The 22,816-nt window shown below is 40.1% G+C and overlaps 1 protein-coding gene across 1 annotated transcript in view; it reads left to right on the forward strand.

Moving 5' to 3' along the window:
- The window catches only part of wwox (WW domain containing oxidoreductase), a 1,114,422-nt gene that overhangs the window by 906,419 nt on the left and 185,187 nt on the right, over positions 1-22,816 (forward strand). The window lies entirely within an intron of this gene.

Genomic DNA, 22,816 nt, shown 5'->3' on the forward strand with positions numbered 1-22,816 from the left:
CATCATCTTATACACCTCTATCAGGTCACCTCTCATCCTCCTTCGCTCCAAGGAGAAAAGGCCGAGTTCACTCAACCAATTCTCGTAAAACATGCTCCCCAATCCAGGAAACATCCTTGTAAATCTCCTCTGCACCCTTTCTATGGTTTCCACATCCTTCCTGTAGTGAGTTGACAAGAACCGAGCACAGTACTCCAAGTGGGGTCTGACTAGGGTCCTATATAGCTGCAACATTACCTCTTGGCTCCTAAACTCAATCCCACGATTGATAAAGGCCAATGCTCCATATGCCTTCTTAACCACAGAGTCAACCTGCGTAACAACTTTGAGTGTCTTGTGGACTTGGACCCCAAGATCCCTCTGATCCTCCACACTGCCAAGAGTCTTGCCATTAATGCTATATTCTGCCATCATATTTAACCTACCAAAACAAATCACCTCACACTTATCTGGGTTGAACTCCATCTGCCATTTCTCAGCCCAGTTTTGCATCCTATCAATGTCTTGCTATAACCTCTGACAGCCCTCCACACTATCCACAACACCCCCAGCCTTTGTGTCATCAGCAAATTTATGACATGGGAGGCTGAAATTTGGTCCATTGTGCCCTTACTGGTCAACAAGTTATCCAGCCTAACTCCAACGTCTTGGTTTTGTTCCGTGGTCCTACAAGCCACAGTTCTTCAAGTATGTTTTAAAAACAGTGAGCATTTGGCCTTTGTCACCTTTTTACACCCCAACCACTCTTTGGTTAAAGTATATTTCTTCCGATTCCCTCCAATCCTTCTGTCTTTTACTTTTTATCTGTGCCTCCAGTTAGGGGAAGGAAGTCCTTTTTATTCTGTCTCTGCATCTCACAATTTTAAAAGTCCCATTAGTTATTCATCCCAGAGCCTGTAGTCCCTTACCACCAGGTTCAAGAACAACCACCACTACAGGTCACGCCACTCAGGGACTTTGTCAATGTTATTTTGTGACTGTATGTGCTGGCTCATAACTACAGTTTGTGTGCTGTGTCTGACTATATGCCCTGTGTTTTGCATCGCAGTCCCAGAGGAACGATGTTTCGTTTAGCTGTATGCATGTGTATGGCTGAATGACAACAAACCTGAACTTGAATTTCTTCCCTGCAACCATTCAATTCTTGAACCATCTGACGCAACCTTACTCACTAGAGTTTAGCAAAACTAGAACCGTTTTGATCACTTTGCACTAAAATTGATTTTTTTTTGTTCTAATTGTTTCTTTTCTTGTGCAAAATGTTGTATAATTTATTTTAATTTATATTTTTCTTGTGAATGCTGCTTATCTGATGCTTTGTGCCTGTCATTTAGCTGGCAAGTTATTTTTCATTGCACATGTACTTGTGCCAATGATAATAGACTGAAGTTTGACTTTGACCTAGTTTTACTCATTTGCTGCTCTGGGAGCATTGTGTGCTGTTCTGGTTGCCACACTATTGGAAGGGTGCAGAAGAGATTAGAACATAGAACACAGAAGAGTACAGCACAGGAACAGGCCCTTTAGTGTGGAAACTGCTAAATAGCAAATCAAAAACACCCAAACATTAATCTCTCCTATCTACAGAATGTCCATATCCCTCCATCATCCTCACATTCATGTGCCTATCGAAACACCTCTTAAAAGCCTCCAATGTACTTGCCCATATCAGGCATCCACCACTCTGAGTAAAAAACGTATTTGTTTTCTCTGGACTGAAGGTGGCCGAGGAGTGCCACCTTCAGAAGTATATAAGATTATGAGAGGAATAGATCAGGTAGATAGTCCTTTCTGAGAGATATATCAAAAGCAAGCAAGCATAGTTTAAGGTGTGAAGAAAAAGTTTTTGAATGTTTTAAACATAGAACAGTACAGCACATTATCGGCCATTCAACCCACAATGCTGTTTAGACCTGTTAATCTATTATATGATTAATCTAATCCTTCCCTCCTGCTTTGCCTGTTGCCCCCCATTAGTCTTTCAACCATGTGCTGATTTAAGTCTCTAGCATTATTGGGGATCATTGAAGTGTATTTCCATGCTGCCCTTTGAATAATGCCACACTTTTGATAAGAAAGTTTTTAATTTTAAACAGAGAATATTTAATATCTGGAACATTCAACCAAAGAGGTGAGGACTCAGATGCAATTACTATGTTTAAGCAACCTTTAGGTAGGCACTGAAATAAAGAAGGCTTGGAACAAAAGGCATTTAGTGCAGGTCCGTATGAATAATGTGAATGGTTGGCGTGGATGTGATGGGCTGAAAGGTCTATTTTTGTGCTGTACAACTCAATCGGACTACGTCTATTGCACACAGTTCAGAAGTGCATGAAATCTTCTTATCCACAGTGATGGCATCAGCACTTACTGTTTAAAAGAATAGGAAGGGATAACAAACATTTTTAACATTGATTAAAAATGAAAATGTTGTTGATGTTGGAAAGAAAACTCAACAAGCATTTTCTGCACAGTGAATTTTGTACAATTTGTCCCTGCTCAAGGTAATTATTTACATTTAGAGATTATTCTAGAGGGCTTAGCAATATTTTCCTCAAATACTGATTGTACAGGAAAGCTAAATAGACTTGTTCTTTCTTTTGTATCCAGTTGTATAAGTAAAATATTGCTAAGCATTATTTAACATCTTACATAAATGAGCTAATTAGCTTGCTTACTCCTTGCAGAAAAGCAGCAGGATTTAAATAACTTCCAGGGAATTTTTAGGGATTATTTTGTACATCAATGACTATCGTGTAAATCTAGTAAGCTTTCTTTATAATTTTAGCTAGTGAGTTTCAGTATAACAAGCAGACTTTAACCAAGTCTCCTCGGCAAATGGGTATTAAATATTCACTTTGAACTTAAAGTCAGCTGCAAGAATTGACTAAAATGAACCAACTCTGGAAGAGAGTTATGGAAGGGAATGCTGACAGTAAGTAGAAGTTACTTAAATCCTACTGTTTTTGTAAGCTGTGACGAAGTTAATAAGGCCATAAAACATGCTTAATCATGTTTTGGTTGTAAAAGTAGAAACAAAAGAAGTATTTTTTGGTACATCTATGCTTCCTCAGCAATTAGTATTTATGTAAAATATTATAAGCCCCTCTGGTTTAATCAATAGCTGCTAGCAATGACCTTGATTTAGGTCAAATTGTACAAATTTTACTGCATGCCTAGAGACTTATGTTTTCTTTTTGCAATATATATTTGGCACTCTGATGAGATTCTTACCATTTTAATCCCAATTAGAAAATGGTTGGCATTCTTTAACTTATTTTGTTTAAGTAGCAACTGTTCACAACATCACCAGGATCAAAAGACCTGGAGGAGTTTCCAACCTGTCTCTGCAGTGGGAGAATGGAATTCGCACTCACTCTGCTAATGCTGACTCAAAGTCAAGGTTCAACGTCAATTTATTTTCAAAGTATGTATATGTCACCATGAAAGATTAATTTTCTTGCAGCCATTTACAGGGAAATAAGGAAATAACATAGAATTTATGAAAAACCATTCATAAATAAAGACTGACAAACAACCAATGAGCAAAAGAAGACAAACTGTGCAAAATAAAAATAAATTATACTGAGAATATGAATTGCAGTGTCCTTGAAAGTGAAATTTAGCTTGTGGAATCAATTGAGAGTTGAGGTGGCTGAAGCTATCCACAATGGTTCAGGATTTGAACCTGGTGATGTAGAACTTTAGGCCCTGTACCTCCTACTTGATACTCATAGAGAGAAGAGGGCATCGTGTGAATTAATGACAATATTATCAACTTTCCCTTTACATGAACCAACCCTATTATTCCATTTTGCTGTTAAAATGGATAACTCAAATAGACATAGCAAGTAGTTTCATTGAAAATATATTGTTTACGTAATTTTCCGGAATACTCTTGACCCAGCCTGCTGTGTGAGTTTGCCACCCCAAGTTTTCACTCTGCCCTCATCAGGAATTACATTTCCCAGGTGTGGAGGGCCAGGTGAGTACCCCAGAGGTCTTCTCTGCAGACGAGTGGTCTCCAAGTAAGCTCGGCAAAAAAAACACCTCAGGCTTCATACGCGCGATTGCTCCACCATCGGTACCACTGTGAAAGACATTTGAAATAGGTTTAAACTCAAGAGACAGGAGCAGAAGAAGGCCATTTGGTCCCTTGAGCATTTTCATCATTCAAGCTCATGCTCATCTCCTTTATGACTAAATCCACTCTCTGATCTCTGCAATGGTTTGCTCCCATGTGGTCCAAAAATCTGCATCAACCTATAATATATTCTACCTTCATAGCTACAAGAGGGTTTGAAGGGTCTTGGCTTGAAATGTTGACTGTTTATCCCCCTCCATAGATACTACCTGACTTGCTGAGTTTCTCCAGCATTTTGTAGCTGCCTGGAGTAGGAAATTCTGAAGATTCAGAGCTCTTCTGAAAGAATTTAGTCCTCATTGTCAGTAGGTGACTCTTTATTCTGAATCTCAATTCCACGCTCTACATTTTACCAAGAAGTGAAAAGTCCTCTCAACATCTGCCCTGTCAGAACGCTACATGATCCCATAATGATCACCTCTCATTTTGTTAAAACTCCAATGAGTTTAATCTTGCTCAGAGAAGCAACCAACATTATAACATTTCTCCCTGCATCATCCCAGGTATAGTCAAACCAGTACCCTGCAGTAAGTTTTTGTATTTTGTTCCCTTTTCAATAAAGACTAGTGTCCCATTTTCCCACTCATTTAGCTAATCTTTATCCCTTTGTGGAATCCTTACATTCTTTTTGCTTTCCCTACTATTGTATTTGTTATGTTTTTATAACTCCAAAACATCAGTATAATTGAAAGGTAAAACATGGAGCCGGGAACATGTGTCTCAGCTTCATTTTTACTTTTAATTGAGGCACACATGTATGATGTGGCATGATAACATATGCCATTAACATACTTTTACATACGACACATAATGAAGTATTTATACAAACAAAATACTTTATGTTTGCTTAATCAAACAATATATTTACAATGTTACTCAAATATTTTTGAAATATTAAATATACAGGACTCCTCCCCACTTAGCTATAAACTCCTACTCAATATAAACCAACAAACACTTAAGGCTTCCAGATATTGCTGTTTCAGGGGCAAATAAGGAGAGGATGGAGATGGATCTCCTTCTACTGTCTGCTTCAAATCAAATCAAAATTAACCCACACAGGAAAAGATATAAAAAAAAGTAGCTTAAAGTATTATGCAAAAAGTTTTAGGCACACTATATAAATGTGCCTAAAACTTTTGCACATACAGTAAAGATAACACGAGGGGGAACTTCTTTACTCAGAGAGTGGTAGCTGTGTGAAACGAGCTTCCAGGAGAAGTGGTAGAGGCAGGTTCGATATTGTCATTAAAAAAAAATTGGATAGGTATATGGACAGGAAAGGAATGGAGGGTTATGGGCTGAGTGCAGGACGGTGGGACTAGGTGAGAGTAAGCATTCAGCACGGACTAGAAGGGCCGAGATGGCCTGTTTCCATGCTGTAATTGTTATATGGTGTTATATATATATACACACACTGTATAATATATAACAACACAGCACAAAACAAACAAATGGACAATACTATATAATACAACTATGATGTAAACACCCACAGCATAGTAAATTTTAAATTGTCCCATTCAGGCCTAAAGAGTTAATTGCTGTGGAGGATTTCTTACTATTGAGGGATAACATCTTTCCTGACCAGGAAGGTCATTCTTCTTGGCAGGTGAGACTTGTGGCTGTGAAACAATCTCAGCTTCTGGGTCCTCCTCCATCGTGGTTTTCAAAGTTGACTCTGCAACTCCAGAAAGTGGTTCTGACAACTCTGGATACCTTTCTTCTGGGCGTGTTGGTATCCTGAACAGTGCATGGCAAGCCACTGACCTGCTGATCTACCCCAAGCCATCAGACAAAGCTTCGAGCTTAAGCTTTCACTGTGACCATGCCTAGATGACTGGCATGTAGCTCCTCCAACACTTTAGCTCTCAGCTTGGATTGTACGGCAACTCTCAATGCCCACATAAGGCATCACATAATGCCCTGTGATGAAGGGGAAATTCCTTGCAGCACTGATAAAATGTGGGAACTGGGATTTCTGCTGCACATTCGAGCCATTTTGGGTGGCCACGTCGACCTGAGACAGCAGGAGGTCTTTTCCGGCTTCCCTTTAAATCATCTCTGCAAAAATAGAGAGACCTTCCATTTGCATTGGAGAGAATACATCAAGAGGAGTGTCCTCTTTTGTAAGTTTTTCAGTATTTCCTTTTCCAAGGGTAGATGGGTCAATCCATCAGCATTTTCAATAATTAGATCTCTTGAATTTGATCTTGTAGTTGTGTCCTCCAAGAAACAAGGCCCATCCCTACATTTGTGTTGCTGCTGTTAGAGGAACATCCTTAGATAGAGGAAAATGGACACTAGTGGCTGACGATCAGTAACGAAGGTAAACTCCCTCCCACACAAGTACTGATTGAACTGCAAACCAGACTCAAAGCCTCTCTGTCAATCTGTGTGTAATTTTGAATGTGATGCAAAGACGACGGGGTGTTCACTACCATCACTCAGAACATGTGACATGACAGCACCTATACCATAAGGTGAGGTGTCACAGGCAAGGTTCAGTGGACGATGTGGATCATAATGTGTGAGTACAATGTCTGACGTCACCATTTCCTTTTCCTTTTGAAAAGCACCTTACACTGTTTTGTCAATTGCCATTTCTTTCCAGTCTACAGTACTTATAGTTCAAGACATGGAGCACAGTGGCCAGGTTTGGCAGAAACCTGTTATAGTACAGTCGGCCCTCCTTATCCGCGGGGGACTGGTTCCGTGATCCCCCACGGATACCAAAACATGCAAATGCTCAAGTCAGTGGACTTTAGGACCCGGCAGAGCTCTGGACCTTATTTAACCTGTCTCATTGCAGTGGACTTTAGGGCCTGGCAGAGGACGACCTGCTGCCCGTAGTGTTTCTGTTCTGGAAAACAATCATGATTGAAAATAAATTGGAAATACCGGTAATAAAGCGATTGGAAAGAGGTGAAATGCCATCAGTCATTGGAAAAGCGTTAGGCTACAGTTGGTCAACGATCGCAACAATTTTAAAGGATAAAGTGAGAATAATGGAGCATGTGAAGGTCCTGCCCCGATGAAAGCTACAGTTATTATTAAGCAATGCAGTGGTTTAATTATTGAAATACAATGTTTGACTAACTGATGCTAAAAATACTGGATGTATCTGTTCCGACTTAGAGAACTTCATTTTTTTTTATTCCCGATCTACAGTAACCTATGCACATCCTCCCGTATACTTTAAATCATCTCTAGATTACTTATAATACCTAATACAATGTAACTGCTATGTAAATAGTTATTATACTGTATTGTTTAGGGAATAATGACAAGAAAAGAAAGTCTGTACATGCTCAAACAACAAGTGCTGGAGAGAGAACTTCCAGGTTTTCCCGCTCTGCCGTTGGTTGAATCCACGCATGCGGAACCCATGCATAAGGAGGGCCGACTGTAATTGACAAATCCTAAAAAAGAACTGCTTTTTGGATGTGTCCTACTTGGTTGCATTTTCTTTAAGTGTCTCCTTTAAACCTGCATTGGTACATGTGAGCCCCTGTCACAATGGTAACACAATTTGTTTGGCCTGGCCGGTTTCGGTATAGACGTTGCATTTTGCTCACGCTCACATTCATTCCTGACTGCAACTTATTTGCATTTCTGTCTGCTGCTTCTATTGATACAGCTATCTCAACTGCCATTTTAAATGTAAGTTGTGCTTCAGTTAGGAGCGGTTTTGAATGCTTTCTTGTAAGATGCCAGAAACCAGACAATCTCTCAGTGCATCATTAAGGCCACCCATCACTGAACTGACAATGCTCAGACAATCTCTTCAATTCGCCCAAACACTGAAGTGGACTCCCCTTCCTTTTGATTCCACTTCTGAAACCTAAACCTATCACCCAGTACTCACTGTTTATGAACCCATGAATTCATCTGTTTTCTGCCTTTTTTTAAGCTTGTATTTCTAGCTGTACTTTCTTTTAAACTCAACCATCTCATTGTGCTTCAATAGGTAGTTAGTTTTCTTTGGTTTGTTTAAAACTTCCTTGTCACCACTGTTATGTTTTCATAACTCCAAAACATAAAGCTAATTGAAAGCAAAAACACGGAGTCAGGAATATGGTAGCATATTTGGCCACAATGTTCTTGATCTGATCATTTTAGTCATTAATTTGGTTGAGTGGCTCCCAATAAAAAACAGCTTTTCAACTTGAAAATAACACATTTATTCCATCTTCTAGAATCAATTGAAAAATGTTCATATTAATTTTATATATATGTACAATCAGTGGCCACTATATTAGGTACACCGCTACACCTGCTCATTAATTTAAATACCTAATCAACCAATCATGTGGCAGCAACTCAATGCATAAATGCATGCAGACACGGTCAAGAGGTTCAGTTGTTATTCAGACCAAATATCAGAATGGAGAAGAAATGTGATAGGAGTGACTGGCCATGGAATGATTGTTGGCGAGGCACCTAATGAAGTGGCCACTGAGTGTATTCAAAATAAGATAGATTTTAAGCTCGTTCAAATACTTCCAAGTAAACTAAATAAGAAAATTTTAAATAAATTAAGTACTTACACTTTCTTTGCTAAATCAATGACTTTGGGTCTTCTTGCGTAAGCATTATCTCCTCAGCATAAAATTTTTGTTGGTTGCACAATGCAGTCATCCCTCTCAATAGAGGGCCTGTGCTTCACTTTGGGACTCAATGGTGGCTTACTCTTGGAGTGGGAGATGAGATACGTTGGACCCAATGTTGGGCATCCATATTTTGGAGGCAGGATCTCCGCAGTCTGCTGCCTGTTTGCCTCCGAGAGATGCCATTCTCTGGTGAGATTCTACCTACCCTAATCCCCTTATTCCATGCAAAGTGGGACCAGGTGGGTGGGACATGATGGTTGTAGTCAGTTTGATTCTGCCCATTAATGTGCATAGGAAGAAAAAATAGTAGGCTGTCTGTGCTAAAAAAAATCCAACTGGTTATAATTTATAAACATTAATATTTTATAGAACTATTATCCTAATAGAGTCATGGAGTCAAAGAGTGGCATCCATGCCGTCCAAGTTGAGCTGGTTCCACTTGCCTGTGTATTCCTCTAATCCTTTCTTCACCATTTTCATACAAATTCTTTTTAAATGGTGTAATTGTACCAGCCTTTCCCCAGGCAACTGTTTCCATACACTCAAGTCTCTGTTTCAAACTCATCCCTCAGGTCCCTATAAAAAAACCTTCCCTCTCATTTTAAACCTGTTCCCTCTAGTTTTGTGCTCCCCATACACTGTTGCCATTCACTGTATCTATGTCTCTGTAAGGTTCCCAACCTTCTTTATGCCATGAGCGAACACCATTTAGCAACAGGTCCACGGACCCCAGGTTGGGAACCCCTGTTCCTATGCTTCTTGGAAGAAAGGCCAAGCCTTTGCATCCACTTCAAACAGTCCAGCCACAGTGATATCGTCGTAAATCTTTTTTGCAGCCTTTCCAGTTTAATGACATCCTTCCTATAGCTGGGTGACTAGAACTGTACACAGTACTCCAAATGTGGCTTTGCTACAACTCTATAATCTTAATTGTTTTTAAGTGGCGTTTATGAATAAAAGCCCGAAGATGTGCACTTAAACCTGTTGGCCAGCCTGAGGAAAACCAACTTGTATAGCCAAGGATTATTTTGTCTAATTGCCATTTTAAAACAGTAGCACAATCATTTAAGTGTGAGTGCCTCCACCCGCACACACGTCCCTGCCACATTCAGGTATTCCCCTCACAAATGTGTACACCTGGACAACCTGCTATCTGTTTACAAATGACCCCAAGAATCTGCTTGGTTCAGCAGCCAGTGTTTGCTCTCTCAAGTGTTGTAATTAGGCCTTAGGAGTTCACGTTTTGTTATTATGTTGTCTCTTGTGTTTTGCTGGGCAGCTTTGTAGATGTAATCATATATTTTTGCTGGCAAGTTTTCCACCAAATTATGCACAGAGGGCCAAACTAACCTAACATTAACATACTGTATGCTAAACAATGTTTTTTTTCCCTGATAATTATACTCAAAAGCTTCAGCTGCTTATCTCAGTAAATTTCACTTTAAATTGCCTCTAAGATATGTTGCATGAGGAGGTGTCAAAGGCTTTCTGTGGCTCAAGTGTTTCTTGTACTAGAGTAAATCAGGCTAATTACTTGCTTTTGTTTGTCTAGCGAAGCTGTTAATATCTGATCAGCAGATAGCAGCAGTAGTAGTTGCAATAAAATGCAATTCCATGGCACACTCTGAGACTCCCCTTGCTCTCTTCAACCATCAATCCCAATGTTGATTGCTGCTGATATCAGAATTCATTGTCCACTTCTATCAATAAACCTGTTCACATTTTTGACCACTTACCAGACACTGGGACATGCTGATGAATTTCCTTTGTTTGTGATATTCTGAACACTTGACACACCCTGCACACAAAAAGAGAGACCAATTAATATACCCTATAGATATAGACCAAAAGTCTGCCTGGACAAGCCAGTGAAGTGACAGAGAAAACTCTAGTTAACTTAAATATTATAGCAGTGTATCACCCCAGCTAATAAAACATAAAGCATTGAATGTGAATGTGAGAATGAAAAGGTATTAGAATCATAGAACACTACCATACAGAAATAGGCCCTTCAGCCCATCTAGCCCACACCAAACAATTATTCTGCTATAGTCCCATTGACTCACACCTGGACCAGAGCTCTCCATACCCCTCTCATCCATGTACCTATCCAACTTTCTCTTAAATGTTGTAATCAAACTTGATTTGTATTGCTTGGTTTATTCTTTAAATACTTTTTCTGATGAATGACCTAACTTGGTCTAACCAAGCAGAGTCCACTGCCAAGAAGGCCCACCAGCGCCTTTACTTCCTGAGAAAGCTGAAGAAATTTGGCCTGTCCCCTAAAACCCTCACTAATTTATATAGATGCACTGTAGAAAGCATTCTTCTAGGGTGCATCACAACCTGGTATGGAAGTTGTCCTGTCCAGGACCGGAAGAAGTTGCAGAAGATCGTGAACATGCCTAGCACATCACAGAAACTGATCTTCTGTCCTTGGACTCACTTTACACCACATGCTGTCAGAGCAGTGTTGCCAGGATAATCAAGGACACAACTCACCCAGCCAACACACTTTTTTGTCCCTCTTTCCTCCGGGAGAAGGTTCAGGAGCTTGAAGACTTGTACGGCCAGATTTCGGAACAGCTTCTTTCCAACTGTGATAAGACTGCTGAACAGATCCTGACCCGGATCTAGGCCGTACCTTCCAAATATCCGGACCTGTCTCTCAGTTTTTTTTTTGCACTACCTTACTTTCCCTTTTCTATTTTCTATTTATCATTTATAATTTTTAATTTTTATTATATTTACTATCAATTTGTACTCCAGGGAGCAGGAGGCGCAGAATCAAATATCACTTTGATGATTGTACGCTCTAGTATCAATTGTTTGGCGACAATAAAGTAATAAACTAAAGTTTATTTTGATATTTTAAAATGTCATCGATTTTTTCACTTCTTGAATTCTGGAAATAAGAAGCTATTCTTGAATTTACAACAATGGAAAGCATTTTGCTGAGTGAAATTTGGTGAAACACAAAGGACTGGACAAATTGCATTATGGAAATTTTAGTAGAAAGTATTCCCATGAATAGAGAATGGCGCACTATTTATTACAGTGAAATAAAATTTTAAAAGTACTGAATAGAGTCAATGGGGTTATACTGAGAATTTATAAATTGAACGTTCAAAGTTCAACAATTCACTGTGTATTTTCAAACAGAAGTTAAGCTATTGGGTATATTTAAAGCGGAGGTTGGTAGTTGATGAGTAAGGGTATCAAAGGTTATGGGGAGAAGGTAGGAGAATGGGGTTGAGAGAGAAAATAAATCAGCCATGATTCAATGGCGGAGCAGACTCAATGCAGCAAATAGCTTAATTCTGCTCCTATGCCTTACGGTCTAAGTATCTTTGATCTTCCTCTTTCCTTTCCTACAAGATGTTAACCTTATGCTCCATATCAATTCTACAAGCACACCGTGCCTCCTTTCAGTACATCCAGGTTCACACGAGCTTCATCAGCAAGGGGTTTATGTTGAAGAGACAGTGCATCGACACAGCAGGTAGTTCTCCTGCCTTACTCTCCGGCGAGCCGGGATCGATCCTGATCTCCATTGCTGTCTGTGTAGAGTTTGCATATCTTCACTGTGACCATCAAGTTGTCCAGACTTTTTCACACCTCCCAATGATATACTCGCTAGCAGATCTGTAAGTTACCCCTAGAATAGGTTGCAGGGATATAAATCGTGGGATGGGATTGATGATTTGCTCAAGAATTGGCAATACCTCAGCAGGCTGGTTGCCCTCCTATGTTGTAAGAATTAAGCTCAGTGACCACTTTATTAGGAAAACTTATACACCTGCTTGTTCATGCAAATATTGACTCAGACTATCATGTGACAGCAATTTAATTCATAAAAGCATGGTCAAGAGGTTCAGTTGTTGTTCAGAACAGACATCACAATGAGTAAGAAAAGTGATGGAAGTGACTTTGACTGTGGAATGACTGTTGGTGCCAGACCGAGTGGTTTGATTAGCTCAGAAAATGCTGATCTCCTGGGATTTTCACACACAAGAGTCTCTAGAGTTTACAGAGAATGACATGAAAAACAAAGAAAAACATTCGGTGAGCAGCAGTTCTGTGGGCGAAAACGCCTTGTCAATGAGGGGGGTTGGAGGAGAATGGCCAGACTGGTTCAAGCTGACAGAAAGATGACAGTAACTCAAATAACCATGAATTACAACAGTGGTGCACAGAAGAGCATCTCTGAACAAATAACAAGTTGAAGTTTGAGGAGAATGATGTACAGCAGCAGAAGACCACGCCAGTTTGAAAGATGTACAGTCAGCCCTCCTTAGATGTGGGAGATTGGTTCTGGGATCCCTCGCGGATACCAAAATTCGCGGATGCTCAAGTCCCTTATGCAACCTATCTCAATCGGGTGGACCTTAGGACCTGGCGGAGCTCCAGACCTTATTTAACCTGTCTCAGTGTGGTGGACATTAAGACCCGGCGCCAGAGCTCTGAATCCACAGTGTTTCTGTTCACGAAAATAATCACGATCACGATTGAAAATAAAGTGGAAATAATAAAGTGATCGGAAAGAGGTGAAACGCCATCGGTCATTGGAAAAGTGTTGGGCTACGTCGGTCAACGATTAGAACAATTTTAAAGGATAAAGTGAGAAAGGCTTTGCCCCGATGAAAGCTACAATTATTACTAAGCAACGCAGTAGTTTAATTATTGAGTTTTGGGGTTTTGGGTTTTTGATCCTCCACATCAACCTGGCACGATGGAAAGTGCACTCGGGAGCGATCTGTCCCGAGTCCCGAGAACTTCCGTTCCAAAGCCCGGCGCTGAAACATACGTTCTTAAGTGTTTTATATGCTTAGAAAGGTAAAATATATACTATATACTAAGACAAACGTTTGACCAACTGACGCTAAATAATACCGGATGCACCTGTTCTGACTTACTTAGTAAGAGAACTTCCGATTTTTTTCGATCCTGATGCACGATAATCCACGCACATCCTCCCGTATACTTTAAATCATCTCTAGATTACTTATAATACCTAATACAATGTAAATGCTATGTAAAATGGTTGTTATATGCATTATTTAGGGAATAATGACAAGAAAAAAGTCTGTACATTCTCGAACAAGTGCTGGAAGAGCACTTCCGGGTTTTCGTGATTCGTGGTTGGTTGAATTTGCGCATGCGGAATCCGCGGATAAGGAGGGCCGACTGTACTTGATAAAGAGGCCTCTGAATGTATGTCAAATCAGAAAATATGAGATTTACTCAATTATTAGAGAGGCAGAGGCCTTACACCTGCTTCCAATCTATCCCCATATCTCAATCCCCGTGTGAGTTCTTCCAGTTGGCTGGTGAGGTTCGGCTTTCCGCACAGTGATAGCAAATTGCACACTGCCCCTTCCCTCTGATCCCAGGATGCTGTGACCAGAGATAGTCGCACAGCTGCATTCAGCTGTTTCAACACCAGTCGCTTGGTTGATTGCATGCTACTTACAAAGTACACAGATGTTCGAAATGTGAAATAAATATCATGCATGGTTTTGGTTACCCCGCTGCAGGAAAGATGTCATTAAGCAGGAAAGGGTGCAAAGAGATGTATGAGTGGGACATTTCTGTTGGTTTAGAATCAGAATCAAGTTTAATATCACTGGCATATGTTCTGAAATTTATTAACTTTCCGGCAGCAGTGTAATGCAATACATAATTCTAGAGGGGAAAAACTCTGAATTGCAGCATGAATATACTGTATATAGTTAAACTAAATAGTGCAAAAAAAAGTAGCGAGGTAGTGTTCATGAGTTCAGTGTCCATTCAGAAATCGGATGGCAGAGGGAAAGCAATATGAATCATTGAGTGTGTGCCTTCAGGCTTCTGTACCTCCTTCCTGATAGTAGCAACGAGAAGAGGCCATGTTCTGGGTGATGGGGGTCTTTAACGATGGCTGCTGCCTTTTTGAGGCACCAGTCCTTGAAGATGTCCTGGACTCTTCGGAGGCTAGTGCGCTGTTGCCCACCCCATCCTCCCTCCATACCAGTTGGTGATGCAGCCAGCTAGAATGCTCTCCACGGTATGTCTGTATAAGCTTGCTCCTCAAACTCCTAATGAAATATAGTTGCTGTCTTGTCTTCTTTATGGTTGCATCAATATGGTGGGTCCAGATTAGGTCCTTGGTGATACTGACATCCAGGGACTTGAAGCTGTTCACTCTTTCCACTTCTGATTCAGTGCAGCTTGTTTGGTCTTGCAGCTGCAGGAGTTGGTTGGGTTGTGCTGTTCAATGCCTCACTGATGAATTGCGGAACAGTTACAGATAGATTATTGTTCTATGAGCTAAAAACAAGTTAGTGTGCAGAGCCAATGTACATCAATGGAGAGTCAAGATGGAAGTCTCCAAATGTCAAAATCCAGACCATTGTAGTTAGAACATGTCGACATCTAAAAGCTGGTCAAGTAATCAATGAGATAAATTAATACTTGGTTTGAGATGTACTTTGCAAATACATTTATCATGTTTGTTAAAATCTATTTTTGCCTTCCAAGGTGGTGTGGCTTGAAAATTATATACTCAGTTTTCAGAACCTTTCCAAAGGTGGAAATATTGCACAAACATTGCAGTAGGTAACTGGACCAATCAATATGAATGTTTCCTGGAGTGATCACTGAGTGTTGTACAGTGTACAGTTCCTGTGTGGTGACTAGTTCCATAACTGTTACAATTGTAGAAACAATATTAATTGGTTGTCAGCAACACAGGACCAGGCTAATTCCTGCTTTTGAATCAGTCGTACCTCATAGATGAGGGCGTCAAAAGTTGCAGGGAGAAGGCAGGGGAGTGGGGTTGATAGAGAAAATAAATGAGCCATGATCGAATGGTGAGAAGACCTGATGGGCCAAATGGCCTAATTCTGCTTCTATGTCTCATGATACATTTTGTCAGGAACACAGGAGATATAATGTATACTATATAATACTGTATAATCTTAAAGGGAGCATAGTAACAGATGGATTGGGGTGTAAAATGTAAAACTGTAAAGCACAATTACTGCAAAGAAGGTGCACTTAGCCAGGTACTTGAATAGGCAAGGTATTGAAAAATATGGACTCAATACAGGCAAATGTGATTAGTGCAGAGGGACACAGAGCTCAGCATGGTGGGCTAAGAGGCCTGTTTCTGTGCTCAACTCTACAAGTCTATGATGGCATAATGGAAGTTGTCTTCATTGTAAATACAGGATATTTCTCTACAAGGACGTTGAAACGGACACAGTAACACTAGGTAGGCGAGGGCACTGTAAGATTTTTTCTCAACACCTGCTGCAGATGCTAATTGGCAGTTAACTCCTTCCCAGCTTGGCCACTGGTGATACTATGGAAGTCTGATACAGAATACATTTTGTCCCTCTGTCCTCACTGCTTACACATGGTGTTTAAAAGGGAAGAAAACAGGAATTGGGGTGGGGAAGGCAGTGGTGGAATGGGAAAAGGAAATTTTAGCTCTGGGTGTTTTTGGGTTTGCTGCCTATGAGATGGCAATAGCGGTCAGTCATTGCCACTTTGGGAGAACATAATCAATAAGGGACTTACTGCCTTTGTCTTACCTGATGTCAAGGAACATAGATAACTAGGGTCAATACGGAATATTCTGGGCATTTCCTCCAGACTGTACTGGACGTCAACTACAAAGAGAGTAAGGAGAAAGTTGTGGGTGATGTGACAGTATAATATTCACAGGGAAAATTATAGTGGGTGTCAGGAAAACTGGGTGAAATGTGTGCTACCATGTGAATTCTTTGCTTGCCTAGATCTTGGAGTAACTTTCCAAATTGTGTAACCCATTCCCTTGTTGTTAGTCAGAGCTGTAGTGCTGGATGGACTTTATTCTTCTCATGCCTTAATACAATTGATTGACTTGCTGGACCATTTCAAGGGGTAGTTTAAAATTAACCATATTACCAGGAGTTATATCTGAGACAGAACAAATATGAACAATAGATTTTCTTTTGGGAGGCAGTAGCAAAGCAGCTTTTTTATACCAGTTCACCATTACGATACTAACACTTTATGCAGATTTCTTTTATTTACATTCTCCTGAGGATTGGTGGGATTTCAAATTAAGTCCCTCGATTAGAAGTTTTGTCTGTGGATTTTCTACTCCAGTAACACAGATGCTATGTTACTTTTCTCTCCATAACCACCATGCCACAGTTTTGTTTGGATTCAATCTGCTGAGTGAAACTATAATCCTGTTTATTAACAAAATGAACCAATTTCAGAACAAAAATAGTAATTTCATCTCTTTCAGATCAAAGTAATTACTTTAATGTTTTCCTTAAACTTTCTAAATTGGTTTAACTTCTCAAACCCTATTAGTAGCTGTCATTTTTTTTGCCACTAAATGCATTTGTGATGCATATTAGCTGGTAGCGTGTGCATAGTGTTTTATTTATTGTTTTGCTAATGTCATTATAGTTAGAAAGTAATAGGTTCTGAAATGTTCTTGTTCTTTTAACTGATATTTGAAACATATAAACTGAATTCTGGGGAATTTGGTTCTCGATGACTTTAATCACAGTGAGATTATTAAGTTGTGAAATTTTGTTTTTCTTAACTTTTCTGATAAGTTTTATTTTCCTGTTTGTAAGGCCATAATACATTAGGAGCAGAAAGGCCATTCAGCCCATCGAGTCTCTTCCACCATTCCATCATGGCCGATTTATTATCCCTCTCAACCCCATTCTCCTGTAGGACTAAAGATCAGACTAGCTGGATCATTGTGGTTTATTAATCCTCTCCAGTTTGGTCAGTGTTTTATTTTTAATGAGAGGAGTTATATTTGCAAATCCAAAAGTGAAGGGTGTTCTGATCAAAAATCCCTTTGCATCAGAGGTGCAAAGGGATTTGGGAGTCCTCGTGCAGGATTCCCTGAAGGTTAATTTGCATTCATTTCAAGAAGATAAGAATATAAAAGCAAGGATGTAATTCTGAGGCTGTATAAGGCAACGGTGAGGCCTCTATGTGAGCAGTTCTGGACCCCTTATTTAAGGAAAAATGTGCTGACATTGGAGAGCGTTCGGAGGAGGTTCATGAGAATGATTATGGGAATTAAAGGGTTATCAAATACGGACTGATTGATGGAACTGGGCCTGTACTCACTGGAATTTTTTTAAAAAAGAGGGGGCATCTCATTGAAACTATAAAATGTTGAAAGCCCTGGATAGAGTGGATGTGAAGAGGATGTTTCCTCTTGTGATGGAGTCTAGGATCAGAGGGCACAGTCTCAAAATAGAGGGATGTACATTTAGAACTGAGATGAGGAAGAACTTCTTTAACCTGAGGGTGGTGAATCTGTGGAATTCATTGCCACGGGCAACTGTGGAGGCCAGATCACTGGTGCATTTAAGGCAGAGGTTGATAGGTTCTTGATTTGTCAGGGCATGAAAAGTTATGGGGAGAAGGCAGGAGAATGGGTTTGAGTGGGAAATGGATCAGCCATGATGAAATGGTGGAGCATACCCAATGGTCCATATGGCCTCGTTCTGCTTCTGTGTCTTCAGGTCTTAAAGATGGAAGCACAACTGAGGCATCGGACATCAGGCCTCTAAGCCTAGTACATAAGTTCTTTATTTTTACTATAGCTTTGGAAGAATTCAAGCTCTTCAATATTACACAGTCATAACTTGTACTTCAATAACACAGGAAAAGATTAGAGTCGTAGAGTAACTTAGCACGAGAACATGCCCAATTGGTCCACACCAACCGGCATCTTCCCAGTTGTCCGCATTCAGCCCATAACCCTCCAAACGTCTCCCTGCCATGTACCTATCTAAATGCCTCTTAAATGTTGTAATTATACCCAGCTGAACCATTTTCTCTGGTACCACAGTCTAAGTACTCAAACATTGTGAGACATTTTGTATTTAACAAGATTCCCCATGGTAGGCACATCCAGAGGAATGAGATCCAGGAAAACTTGGGTTGTATGGATTCGGAATTCGTTTACCCATTGAAGGCAAAGGATGGAGGTAGATGGGGCATATTCTGCCTGGAGATCAAAGACCAATAGTGTTCTACAGGATCCCTGATCTTTATAAATGATATGGATGAGAAAGTGGAAAGAAGGGTTAAGAAGTTTGCCGATGACACAAAGTTTAGTGGTGTTTGGCATTGTATACTGCAGAAGGTTGTTTGCAGATTACAACAGGATATAGAGAGTGGAGTTTAGTCTGAAAAAGTTTGACATGCAGTTACTTTAGAAGATTGAACATAAAGGCAGAGTGCAAAGTTAATGGTAGGATTCTTAGCAGTGTGGAGGAACAGAGAGATCCTGGGCTTTCTGGGCAGTAATTCTGCACTTCTGGCTAACATAGGATAAATCGACAGTAGGTAGGAATTGTAGATTACAGTAGGAAATTACAGTTATTCAATCCACCACTTCTCCATTATATTGTAGAATTGATTGGACTGAGGGAATTTTAGCCTTCAGATGATATTAATATTATTCAGATGATTTGGGCAGCACAGTAGTGTAGTGGTTAGTGCAATCGCTTTAGAGCACCAGCAATCACTGATCAGAATCCGATTTCCACTGCTGTTGGTAAGGAGTGTGTATATTCTCCCCATGACTGCATAGATTTCTTCAGGGTGCTCCGTGTCTACCACATTCAAAGACGTACAGTTAGGGTTAGGACTAGTGAGTTGCATTTACTAGCGTCAAAAGCATGACAACACTTGTGCTCTAACCCCAGCACAATCCTTGGATGGGCTGTGTTGGTCACCGATGCAAAATGAAGCACTTCACTGTATGTTTCAATATTTCAATGTACATGTGACAAAAAAAGCTAATCTTCAGTCTTTTGTACTCTGAGCCTCTAATTAACCACAATGACATTTTTTTTTATCATCTCTCACTTCAAGTCAAAAACTTCATTAGTTCTGATGGATAAAACAAAAAAATGTTCTGAACCTTTTTATTTTAAATTTAGAATCTGAAAAAAAATAGCACCAGACATGAATGGGGGCCATCAAATTAAGTACCAGTCCCATTTCCTTTTCACATACTAGGCCTTATTCTAAATATGCCTATTTCACAAAGTAAGTACCAATTTCCTGAGCATTTAACCCCAAAGCCAGCCAAAAAACTACCAAGCTATTTCCAGCAACAGTTTGGAAATGCATAAGTTTTTTCATGCTAAGTAGGGTCAAAAGGCAGAACAGAAATTTGAGCCGACTGGGCTAGTTGTTAATCATGCTAACAATGAAAATTGGAGCTTCCAGGACAATGGGCCATGACTCTGAAAGCTTTAAATGAACACAAACCATTTTGGCAGATTTATTGAAAGCAGGCTTGTCATTAGAACTATAAAATTATACTCACTGATGACCCATTTGGAAGTTATTTTGCATTTTCCGCTGTTTTATCTCTCAGCATTCCATTTATTCTTCGGTGTTCATTCAGGAATCCCGTGGAGTTTGATGTTGTCTGCTGAACTTTAATTGTGTGAAAGACTGTTTAGGAAATGCATAGATGTGACTACTGATGTAACATATACTCAGTCGCTACTTTATTTGGTACCTCCTGTACCTAATAATGTGGCCACTGAGTATAGGTTCATGGGTTTCTGCTGCTGTAGCCCATCCATTTCAAGGGTCAATGGGTTGTGTGTTCAGAGATGCTCTTCTACACACCACTGTTGTAACACATGGTTATTTGAGTTACTGTCACCTTCCTGTCAGCTTGAACCAGTCTATCCGTTCTCTTCTGACCTCTCTCATTTTTGCTCACAGAACTGCCACTTACTGGATTTCTTTGCTTGTTCTTCACACCATTCTCTGTAAACTCTCGAGACCATTGTGCATGAAAATCTCAGTTGGTCAGCAGTTTCTGAGATAGTCAAACCACCCCATCTGGCACCACCAATCAGTCTACAGTCAAAGTCACTTCGATCACATTTCTTCCCCCACTCTGATGTTTGGTTTCAACAACAATTGAACCTCTTGACCATGTCTGCATGTTTTTATGCACTGAGTTGCTGCCACATGATTGGCTGATTAGATAATTGCATAAATGATTAGGCATACAGGTGTACCTAATAAAGTGGCCACCGAGTGTAACTGAAGTGTTATAATTGAAGATTTAAAGCAATTTTTTTCCACAGGTTGTGAAATTCAAGTTTACTCAAGTAATAAAGTGCAGCTTGTTCTAAGAGGCTTCAGTTCTATTGTGCACTTGATGTGTCTGGTAAGATGATGCTCTGTAACAGTGTCAGCACTTAAGAAGTACCTCATTACTTTTGAGATTTACCAAGATGCTGCATGAACTATCTTATGAAGATAAATTGAGCGAGCTAGGATTTCTCTCTTTGGAATGAAGGAGGATGCAAGGTGACTTGATAGAGGTGTACAAGACGATAAGAGGCATAAACTGAGTGGACAGACAGGGACTTTTTTCCCAGTGTGGGCATAGCTACTATGAGGGGGCATAATTTTAAGGTGATTGGAGGGAAGTACGGGGTGGGGGGGGATGTCAGAGAAAAGTTATTTACCTAGAGACCAGTGGCTGCTTGGAAAGCATTGCCAGGGGTGGTGGTAGAGGCAGCTACGTTAGGGGCATTTGAGAAACTTTTAGATAGGCACATGGATGAAAGAAAAAAATGGATGGTTATATAGGAGGGAAGCATTAGATTGATTTTAGTCCTAAAAGTTTGGTGTAACATCGTGAGCTGAAGGGCCTGTACTGTGCTCTCCTGTATTATGTTCTACTTTCTGTTACCTCTTGGGCATTTTGGGACATCCTGAAAAATATGTGCTGTATATTTGCTGTACAAGTGTAAGTCAGCCTTTCAGAAGTCCTTGAGAACCTCTTAAATCACCTCTGTTTCCTGAAATGGAACAATATATATCTCCGCCTACGTTGAAATTTTATTGAAGCTCCAAGAGAGATTAGACAGTGAGAGAATCACTGCAAAGAGTTATCAATAGGAACACAGAGGTTAATATCCAGTTTAAGTTATAATTTAGTAGCAATAAATGTTTATTTTCATTTTCTTAAGAATGAGTAGTTAAAACAGTTTAACTTGTCATTTCTCTTCATTAGTACTTCAGTTCATGTTTAATAAATGTGCTTGGTGGATTACAGCTGAATCTAGTGCCATTCTACAATAGAAAGGTTGCCCCATGTAATTATCACCCAAAGATCCACTATCAATACCAGTGTGAGCCATTTTAATCGGTAATTGGTTCATTATTGTCACAAGTCAGCGATACCATGGAACAACTTTGCTTGGCATTCCATCCATACAGATAATTTCAAATATCAAGGCAGTATAAAGGGGAGAGCAAAATCAAATGGCAGAATATAGCGTTGCAGTTACGGTGAAATTACGGTGCAGGGTAAATTGTGAGGTCATCTTAGTCATACAAGAAATCCATTCAAGAGTCTTATAACAATGGAAAAGAAGCTGTGTTACATACTGTTAAGCTTTTGAATCTTCTGCGTATCCGTGCGATGGAAGGTTGGGGAGAGTGTGGTTTGCTGGAGAAGAGAGCCCTTTGATTATATTGGCTGGTTTCCTGGGCTGATGGAAAGTGTAGACAGAGTTCACAGAGCAGAGGCTGGTTTTAATGAACTGTGTCCACATTTTCTTGAAATTCCTCTGCAGTTCCTTGCTGTCTGCAGGTAGAGCAGTTGTACCCAGACGTAATGCAACCAGATAGGATGCTTTCTATGATGCATCTAAAACGATTGGTCAATGTCAACAGGGACCCTCACTTTATTATAAAAGACATTGGAATGCCTTTTGTACCAGTGTGAGTCATTGTAATAGGATGAAATAGAGCCAATCAACATCGAAACAGGCTCTTTGTCCCAACTCCCCCTCGGCAACCAAGGTGACTCCTAATCTAGTCCCATTTGTCCGCACTGGGCCCTTATTCCTTTCAACCTTTATTATCCACATACCTGTCCAACTGTCTTTTAAATGTTATTATTGTAGTTGCCTCAACCAGTTCCACTAGCAGCTCATTCCATAGATGCACCATCCTCTGCATGAAGAAGTTACCCCTCGGTTTCCTTTCTCATCGT

This window comes from Hemitrygon akajei, chromosome 17, assembly GCF_048418815.1.
Source record: "Hemitrygon akajei chromosome 17, sHemAka1.3, whole genome shotgun sequence".
Taxonomy (NCBI): domain Eukaryota; kingdom Metazoa; phylum Chordata; class Chondrichthyes; order Myliobatiformes; family Dasyatidae; genus Hemitrygon; species Hemitrygon akajei.